The sequence below is a fragment of the Asparagus officinalis genome, chromosome 7 (assembly GCF_001876935.1).
Source record: "Asparagus officinalis chromosome 7, Aspof.V1, whole genome shotgun sequence".
In the NCBI taxonomy this organism is placed as follows: domain Eukaryota; kingdom Viridiplantae; phylum Streptophyta; class Magnoliopsida; order Asparagales; family Asparagaceae; genus Asparagus; species Asparagus officinalis.
Window position 1 is genome coordinate 39,586,976 of NC_033800.1, and position 10,120 is coordinate 39,597,095.

The window sequence follows — 10,120 nt, forward strand, 5'->3', positions numbered from 1 at the left end:
ATGGGGAGAGCTGTTACAAAATGGCTGAAACTGACCATGTTTCCAAGGCAGTTGCAACTGTCTCAGAAATAGAAAGTTGATCATGCTTCCGAGACAGTTACAACTGTCTCGAAAATAGGAGTTTTTTGACACATCTTTTTGTCAATTTCTAACTTTAGTTATAGTTCATAGGGGCTATAAATACCCCCTATGACCATGACTGAGCATTTTTGGGGCAAATTAATTAAAAAGATTTGAGCAATTTGGGTAATTCCAAGCAAAAAAAAAGGAGTCTTCATCACGTGCAAACCTTTTTTTTAGAGTTCTTGTGATTTCTTAAGATCTACGCTTTGACTTGATCTTAAGAAGAGTGTTTATCTTACATCGATAAGACTTTTACGTCCTTTTCTTACTTCTAGACGAAGAAAGAATTCCCAAATAGCCTTCACGATTCAATCTGGATCTGTGATTCGGTGGTCCACATGCTAATGCACTCTCGGTACGGGCAAAGATCTTGCACAAGCAGCAAATGATAAACGTTCTTACGTGTGTTTCTAAGGAGTATTGTAATTTTATTTTTAGTTGTAAAGAGTAGTTTTACAAAGCACAAAACTCGCTCTTCTGTATTCATTGTAATCGATAAACAATTATAATGAATTCTACAACAAAACTTGTTCCTGACGCAAACACGGTGGTGACCATAATGGGAGCTAACGAGATCTCTTCTGAGACCGTCATGTCACAGCCGATCAAGATACTGGTTGAATCCACGATCGAGTTCGACCAAGCCATGTTTGAGGAGTACCTCTCCTCATCCTCATTAACGTCCTCCTCACACTGCAAGTGTAGGGAGATCTCATCCTCGAAGAAGGCTTACACACCGATGAAGACTCAGGGTGACGACACTCACTCAAAAGTTATTGAGGCTGCCCCTCACAACGTTATCCCTGCATCCAATAAGGCTGAAAGCTCTGCTCATAACGGGTCCTCCCCAGTTAAGGAGTCGTCCAATGAAAGTTCACCAACTCGGACGAAGAGGGCTTGTCAGAGACAATGTCAATGTCTGGCTCATCAATTTGCTAAGGCTTTGGAATAAGTTGACGGAGTTCGCTACTATGTAGATCTAGAGTCAAAGAGGCATCGAGTAATCCTGTTATCTTAAAGGCAAACCACTCACATCTCTACCAAACTATCAACGGGGGAATGGGTTCTCGTCAAAATAGCCCATTCAACTCTTAAGAAGCACACCCAAAAGCGTCGTGCAAATGCCGCTCGCGCTTGTCCTTGCACAAAAAATGCAAGAAATGAAGAAGGAAACGATGGCCAAAGAACCACCTAAAACTAGCAAAGTTTGGGTTCCCAAATGTAAAACCCTGTATTTTTTTGGTTATGAAGATATGTGAATTTATTGGTGATAAATAATTTTTCTTGTGATAAATAGCTTGAAGTCATGGATATTCTTGATAACAAGCTATTAGAGATGTATGAGTGTATATGTGATATTCTTGATAACAAGCTATTAGAGATGTATGAGTGTATATGTGTAGAGTTTTGTGCATGGGTGATTGCAGATAATCAAGACATGCACGAAACTGGATTTTTGTCTGCTCAGTCAACTTATCATTCGACCAATGAGTCGACTGATGAGTCGACCTATGAGTCGACTGACAGGCTGATTTTGGGTTTTTTTTTAGTTTGCGGGTTTGTTCAGTTTTGTATCGGGTCTGACCGCTCATATATGATATCTCCTACCCGAAAACACCTTCAGAACTCAAAACCCTAGCCCCCATCTCTCCCTCTCAAACCCTAGCTCGGATTTTTGACATTTTGGAGGAGTTCTCAAAGGAGTTTGCACGGGATTTCGTGCAGTGCAGCGGAGGAGATCATGATTTGGCAGATCCAGGAGTTTGTGCATCATATCAGAGGCGAGTAACATCTCGCCCAACCCTCACCCACTGTTTTTATAGTTTCTATGAGTTTTTATTTTGGATTTTTGAGCCTAAAACATATTTTGTGTATAAAAATAGATGTTTTACATTCTAAGCTGCAAGATCTATATTTTTTCAGTTAGTAAAAAGCTCACCAACGTTTTTGTAATATAGATCCAGATCTGGAATTAGTCTTAAATATGGGTTTCATGTGATTTAATGTTTTCAACACATTTTTAAACATGAAGAAATATGTTAGTTTTAATGCAAAACGATACATGTAAATCTTTCTTTTCTGTTGATATACATGTGTTAGAATTGAATATATATTGCTGGACATGAACAAAGAGAATCTTAGTTTTTATCAATTTTCGCAGATAATCATCGTAAGCAGAAAACTGGAGATTTTCTGCTCAGTCGACCATTGGGTCGACTGATGAGTCGACTGATGAGTCGACAAATAAGTCGACTGACGGGAAAGTGTTCAGTTTTTGTGTTTTGTCTGGTCGACCAATCCTAGTCGACACATGAGTCGAGTGATGAGGTGTTTTGCACATTTTTGATCAGTTTGAGTTGCTTTTCGGGGTCGCCTCGATTATCTGACACTAGTCTATAATGTCAGTGATTTATATGTACATGTGAGTTGACTTTTGATACAAGTACCGATCCACACACCGAGGCACGTGTGACATGAGTCTATGTGTATATTTTTTGTATATATGTATCATCGACACTTACACTTTGCATAATTTATATTTAGTCCTCGTGTTGGACATACATTTTACTCAGTCCCTGTATTGAACATGCATTACCTTTCAGTCCTCGTGTTGGACATTCATTTCATTCGGTCCATGTGTTGGACATTGGTTATATTTAGTCCATGCGTTGGACATTTGTTACATTTAGTCCATGCGTTGGACATCGGTTATATTCAGTCCATGCGTTGGACATCGGTTATATTTAATCCATGCGTTGGACATTTGTTACATTTAGTCCATGCGTTGGACATTAGTTATATTTAGTCCATGCGTTGGACATCGGTTATATTCAGTCCATGCGTTGGACATTGGTTATATTCAGTCCATGCGTTGGACACTCGTTACTTTCAGTCCATGTGTTGGACGTTTACTTCACGCAGTCCATGTGTTGGACATTTAATCTATATAGTCTATGTGTTGGACACTTAATCGTTTTTCTCACATGACACTCATGTGAGTTCGACATGACACTATGTTTGGAAGTAGAGATGGGTTTTGTATTCTTTTAAGTTATTTGTTCTTGCATTAGATTTTTGGGTTTGGTATTTAGGGATTTACAATCTGAGCTACATGGTATATACATGTGGGTTTCCTTGTTTGGATTATTTCGCTCGACGTACCTATGCTCGTGTTGTAACTTCCTAAATACTAAAATCCTCTTATAACCATAGGTACTTCAACTGAGCTACATGGTATTACATGAGGTTTTCTTGTTTGGATTATTTCGCTCGACGTACTTATGCTCACGTTGTAATTACTAAATAGGATTTGTGGTTATATATATATATATATATATATATATATATATATTATAATTGTATTTTCTGTATACAACGAGCCCTTTTCCTTGGGTTGGTTGTGATGTTGCTCGCTAGCGCTTTGACGCTCGTTGTCCCTCCCTCTTTCAAGTAACGAGGCCGGAGCCCGGAGAGTCGCAGGTTGATGGCGAGGCACTTTAGCTTCAGCTATTCTATTATAGTTATATTTTACTTTTGAGCTCCACTATAGGCTTTGTATAGAAATTTTGAGAGTTTATTCTAGAAGTTATAAAGGTTGTGTGCCTTATTTCCTTTTAATTAGACATTTGTATTTAAGACTTGTTGAGAAATTCCAGTCTATTCACTTCAAACATTGACTTGTACTTTAGTATGTTAGATGATGAAGTATTAATTTGATCTCTATTATTTCATCAGTTGACTCTTGTATTATCTTTTACTTGCTTTTGTACCTACACCTGTTATTTGATTCTACTAGAGAGATAGTAATTGTGATGGTGAAATATGTTATTACACGGTGTGGTACATGACAGGTTTGACATTCTTGGTTTCACCTTGGACTACAGCCTTGTGTGAACCCAGGGGCGTCACACCAAATCTAAACGTGTGCAAAATCAGATCTGCGGGATGCATCCTTTAACCGAGATATTTGCAAGTGTCTCGGCCAAAGGAGCTTTATCCGAGACACCAACAACGGTCTCAGACAAAGAGGCCATATCCGAGACACACGCAAGTGTCTCGGCCAAGTTTCTCAGCCAAAGGAGCCTTGTTCGAGACATAAGTAAGTGTCTCAGCCAAAGGAACCTTGTCCTAGACACTAGCCACTGTTTCGGCCAAAGGCAAGTTCCTGAGGCCTCTCTTTCGATTTCGTCGACGTCTGCTTCTTGTCCGTCTGCTACAACCACATCTGCTCTACCACAAGTGAAGCCTTAGGTCAGTACTGACCTATCAAATTTCAAAATTACAATGGTGGATCATCTTAGTCCTTTGCATGAGGATCGAGGCAAAGCTCCGGGCAAAGAACGCTTGGGTCCGGTGAAAAAATCCAAATGACTCTTCAGGCTGGGGGTTGTACGCGTCCTCCCACTAACCCAAAGCAATCCCAAGTTAGGAAAATCCTAATTTCCACCTGCTTGGGGGTTCATATCGAAGCTCAGAAGCTCGTTAAGACTCCACATCCGTAAAGGAGTGGTTCTAAACGTGCGAGTTCTGAGAATGCTAACAAGACTTTACATTTCTAGAAGAAGACGTGTCTGCCAAAAGACGACGTTATACCTGGGAGGTCACACCAACAGACGATAGGGTGCTCCGACAATCATACCGATGAGTTGTACTATCAAGCTGGGGGTGTAAACAAATCTCGAAAGAGGATTGTCCGAGAAATAAGCTCCTATTGTTCCTGTCAGCAATTCATTAGAGCAGTACCATCGGAATGTGACTACTCTAAGTGAGAAGTCATCCCGCAAAGAGTCTCAATGTTCCAGAGGCTTTTTACCGAAATGTCAAAGTCCAAGCCGAGACATTTCCGCAAGAGAAGATCAACTATCCAAGAAGACGAATTCCTTGAAGTCACCATCAACATGGCTGATAAAGAAAAATATAAGTGGCATTCGAGTAAATCAAGTCCTGACTTTCCCCAGGAGGAAAAGTTAATCCAAGAATTGATCAACAGATGTCTCAACTCTAGTTAGGAGCCGTCAGACGTAGGGATTACAAGAGAATGCATGAAGGAATATCCTCGGATGATGAACTTTTGGACACTTGTTCTGCGATCGCTTCTGATGATACAATGTCTAGCATAGGGCAAACCAAAGAAGTGTTCACAATCACTCCTAATCAGTTTGCTCAAATACTTCAAGAAGCTCTAACCAAGCAATGTGAAGAAATTAGAGCTGAGATGAAGACGGAGATGGAGTTGGCTATCCAATAAATGAGAGAATTGCAAGCTCAACAGCTTTAACCTCCTGAGTCCAGTCAGCGAGCTGAATCCAACTGCTGTACTCAGAATGTTATAGATGACAGTGATCCAGAAGTGGACGAAGTTATTATGGCTGATATATGTAGGCATATAAAATTGCTTATAGGTCCCCTAGCATAGCTCGGCACAAACCGACGAGCCAACGAGACGAGCGACGAGCATCGACGAATCGCACGAAGCGACGGAATGAATCCACCCGCGGTGCCGATATCAGCTAATGAGTTGAGGAATCAACGAGTCATCCAACGAGAGCGGACTCGGACGAATCACGATCGAATCAAGATCAATTTCGGACTCGAACTCAGAAGCGGATTACTGCCAAATCAGGAATCCAAACTACTGCCAAATCAGATCATCAAATAGAGTCTCGGTCAACCGAAACGACGGACAAAGCGAGACAACGGAAAACGACTCGAAAAGTCGGAAAACATCGCCCGCGGGGGCTCGGCCAAAAGCCGAGCCACCTCAAGGTGCTCGGCATGAGCCGAGCCACCTCTGGGGTGGCTCGGCACGTGCCGCCACCCAGAGGTGGCGACAGTGGCCAGAGGTGGCCGACATTTCCCTTTTTGAGCCACTGTCCTGAAGAGCCTATAAATAGGCTAGAGATGTTCATTTTCGGAGGTCGAACTTTCAAGAGCCGAAACTCTGCGGATTGAAGAGTGAACTCGGAGCTTTGAAGACCAGAAGACTTGCCCATTCGGATCTGATCCTCGGCGACCATCCCACGTCAGAAAAGCAGGATCTCGAGAGGAAGAAAGAAAGATCTGAGATCTACACGAGACTACACTCCAGATCTAAGCTTGTCTTAGATCTCGAGATTGAGCGATTATTCCCTTGGTGGATTAATCCTCCGGCTATTATTCCCTTCGTGGATAATACCCGCATAATCGTGTAGATCCGACCGGAATCTAGATCGCGCGGTGGTCCACGGATTAACCCCGGCGTTGGCAAAGAACCCACACAAGCAAGCAACCGCAAAACAGGAGCTTGCGATTTGTTCACAAGAGGAAAGTTGTAATTTTATTTTATTTTCTTTGATTTAGTTGTAATCGGATCTATAAAAGACCGGATCTTTGTAACCCAAGATGACAATCATATCAATGAAAAAGAAAACAGTTTTCCACGCGAACAATCTGGCGACCACAGTGGGTGCGACGATCTCGCCAACGAGATCGATGCGTCGCAGTCGCGGATTGCAATCCGGTCGTGAGGAGGGCTCGAGTACGAGTTCGACCAAGCCAAGTTCGAGGAGTATGTGTCCTCGTCCGGCTCTATCTCCCCCCGCAAGTCCAAGAATTCTCTCCCGGGAGAAAGCTCGTTGGTTTGAAGTTGCTCGGAAGCCACGAAGCTCTCAACCCAACTGACGCCAAAAGTTGCGTCAAATGAAGTTCCACCGACCTTCAATCAGGTCGACCCAACTCCCGCCACGCCTCCACTGTTTCAGGGTGTTGTGACTCTCTCAAAGAGAGCCCGCCAGAGGCGTCGTCAACGTGCCTTGCGCGGCAACTCGCTAAGGCGATGGATCTACGGACGGATTCCGCTACCACGCGGAGTTGAAGAAGCAGAAAGAGGCAAACAGCCTCAACCACCAATGAATGGCGACTCTTCCAAGCGCCAAAGAAAGAATGCGGTCGCGTCAAAGTCAACCGTTTAACGCTCGAAAGATGCATTCGCAAGCGCCGGGCGATGTCAGCGCAGGCAGCGGGCTCAAGCTCAGGAAGCCCGGTAGAAAGCTGCAAAGGAGGTGGAGAAGAAGCCATCACCAACACGACAAGGTCTGGAAGCCTAAGTCTGAAGTGGCGACTCAGGCCAAAAAGCAACCAGTGCAGCCTTCTAAGCCAAGGTCAAACTCCGGCGAGTCAACCAAAGTCGCCGTTAATCCAATAACTTCTCGGGAGATCATGCAGAGTCATTCCCGCAAGAAGAAACCATTTTGGAGTGTCCCGGTCCAATTCCTGACGTGAGAGGCAAAGCTCCAATTCACGAGCGTTTGGGCCGATGAAGAAGCAGAACGACTCAACATACTGGGGGTCCCATCACCTCCAGCATGACAAAGACTCAAGGCAGCGCGCGCACCAATTTGCGCATTGAAGTCCAAGATCACGCCGAAAATTCACGCCAAAAAGCATGTTTTGAGCGGGTAACCTTTGAAAGCCCAAAGAAGGCAAGTCAACCTCAGATGAAACATTATCATCTGATAATGATTGTGTTTACCTGAGAAGGCGTGCCCACACGATAGGTTACTCTGACTGTCAAAAACGAGTTGTACTATCGTGCTGGGGTACGAATAGAACCAGGAAGAGGAGTCCCGAGAACGGGGAAATTCCAATGTCCATGTTCCAAACTCATTCGGGCGGTATTGTCGAATGCAATTGCATTAAGGCGGTCCCGAAAGAGTTTCAGTTTTTGAAAGACTTAATGCGGAAACGCCAAAACCAAGGCCTTGCGCTTCAACGAAGGAAGAGGGTGATTGAAACGGAGAATTTCCGAGGGTCACCACCAACATGACGAACAAGGACATCGGCACGAGAAGATTTCGAGTCGATTCTGAAAGCTTCCCGACTAGAACCCGTCTGCAGTCCCGAACCATAGAGCGAGCAACTTATGGTAGGATTCGGACAAGACGCCCTTCAGAAGATGAAGAATCTGATGCCGGCTCGCGGTGGCATCAGATAATACAGTATCCAGCGAGGACAACCCCCGCGAGGCCCTGATGTATAAGTGCGGAACAGATGGCCAAGATGTTTGAAGACGCTTTGGCTAAGCAGAAAGAAAGTTTTAAATTTGGATGAGAATGGCCATGCAGCAGATGAGAGAAATCATGACCAACAGATCAAGCATTGGCGAACCAACAAGGCGAGCAGAATCATTGTAACCCGATAATGTGGAAGATGAGGATACAAATGCTCGTAACACCAATGATCCCCCCCGTCAACGCAGGGGTGGTAAGAGAATGCTGGGCCGAAGAAACCGGCGAAAAACCTGAAGATCAAGAACCTCGAGAGCAAAATCAACACACTAATTTCCGCTCAAGAGACGAAGAAAACAGGCATCCTTGCCCATACCCAAGAGAATGGGAATCGATCCCATATCCGCGAAGTTTAATCTAATTAACTTCACGCCGTTAACTGGGATGGTTCACCTACCCAGCATTTGATTTACTTCAAATCGCATTTGGGGGTGATCTCTGGTAATGAGCCTCTGATGAGTGCGTCCTTCGTCGGCACTCTCGCGGAGCGCCTTCGATTGGTATCGCCACCTCACCAGGCAGCGTAAACAGCTGGGATGACATGGAGACCAAGTTCCTGGCCAACTTCTTCGACGACGACACGAGATATCTATCGGATCGTTGCTCGATGAGAAGCAGAAGGACGGAGAGTTACGTCGATACCTTTGTCAAAAAGTTCCGGAACAAGGCGATGATTTGCCGGGACCCGATCACCGAGGAATTCATCCTCCAGACCTGCCACAAACACACTCTCGTTGGACGTGCTAGAAGCAATGGGACAGCACCATCCTCCAATACATGGAAGGACTTGAAAGTCCGGAGAGAGCAAGCTGAGCGATTCCTCAGAGAAAGAAGGCAGAAAGAGGCCAACCGGCGACAAGTGTCCAAAGCAAACTTCGTCCCACGGGGGAAAGGTAATGCACAAGCTAATGCAGTTGATTGCTAATCAAACCTTTCAATTGCAACCTCAGCAACAGCCGTAGCAACAAGCACCCCAACAATCTCGAGGACAATGGCAACAACGGCCTCAGAAGCAGAAGTCTGCGGAGCCGAGGTTTCCTAAAGTGTACTCCTTCAAGGATGATGAAGTTCCGGCATCTTCAAATACCTGTTGGAGAACAACAAATCCAGTTGCCGGCGATGCGTGGATCAAAAGGGCCAGCAAAGTGACGGATCCAAAGTACTGTGCGTACCATAGAGCGGTCCACCACCCTAACGATATCATGCTACCACCTCAAGGACAAGATCCAGGCGTTTAATCGACGTAGGAGTCATAACCCGAAACCAGCCAAGAATGTGGGGCCAACGCAGTGTCAATCGTTTGGTCGGTGCCTACAACTTGCGTTCGAGCCAAAACGCGTCACCAAAGTCGGGATGAAGACCGGTGAATGACGACCGCACGGACAGCGCCAAGGGACTTGTGCCGCACACAACCCCAAATGGCGAAATCCTTTGGGTTCATCCAGATCTGATTGGAGATGAACAATGGGCCGTTCGTCATCGGGAGGAAGTCTAAAGGAAAAGGGAAGTCTTGTTATGGAGTCTCTGCTATCCCAGAGGAAGATGACGAAAGAATCTCCACTTTCCTGCTCTTGGAAGAACACAAGAGCTTTTGCGACATCGAGCGGAAATGAATACACTACAATTATTCGCCACCGTAGTGAGCAGGGGTGAACAAGCGGGACCGCAGCCAAAACCCTCACGGAGATGGAGTGCATTACAAGCCCCACACCAGGTAAAGAAGCTCTACGACAGCCGTGAATAAACCAAAAGAAAAGAATCCCAAGAGGTACAGAATCCGAAGCAGTCTCGTTTCAAGTCGTCCAATTGGAAGAGACAAACCGGAAAGCTCGAAGACTCCGCATAGCTTCGACATTTAGGCGCAATAGCCAACATTCCTGCACGGATAACGCTGCTATGAGTTGCTGCGATTATCCAAAGAAACCAGGAGGCCCTACAAGAACTTTGCCAAT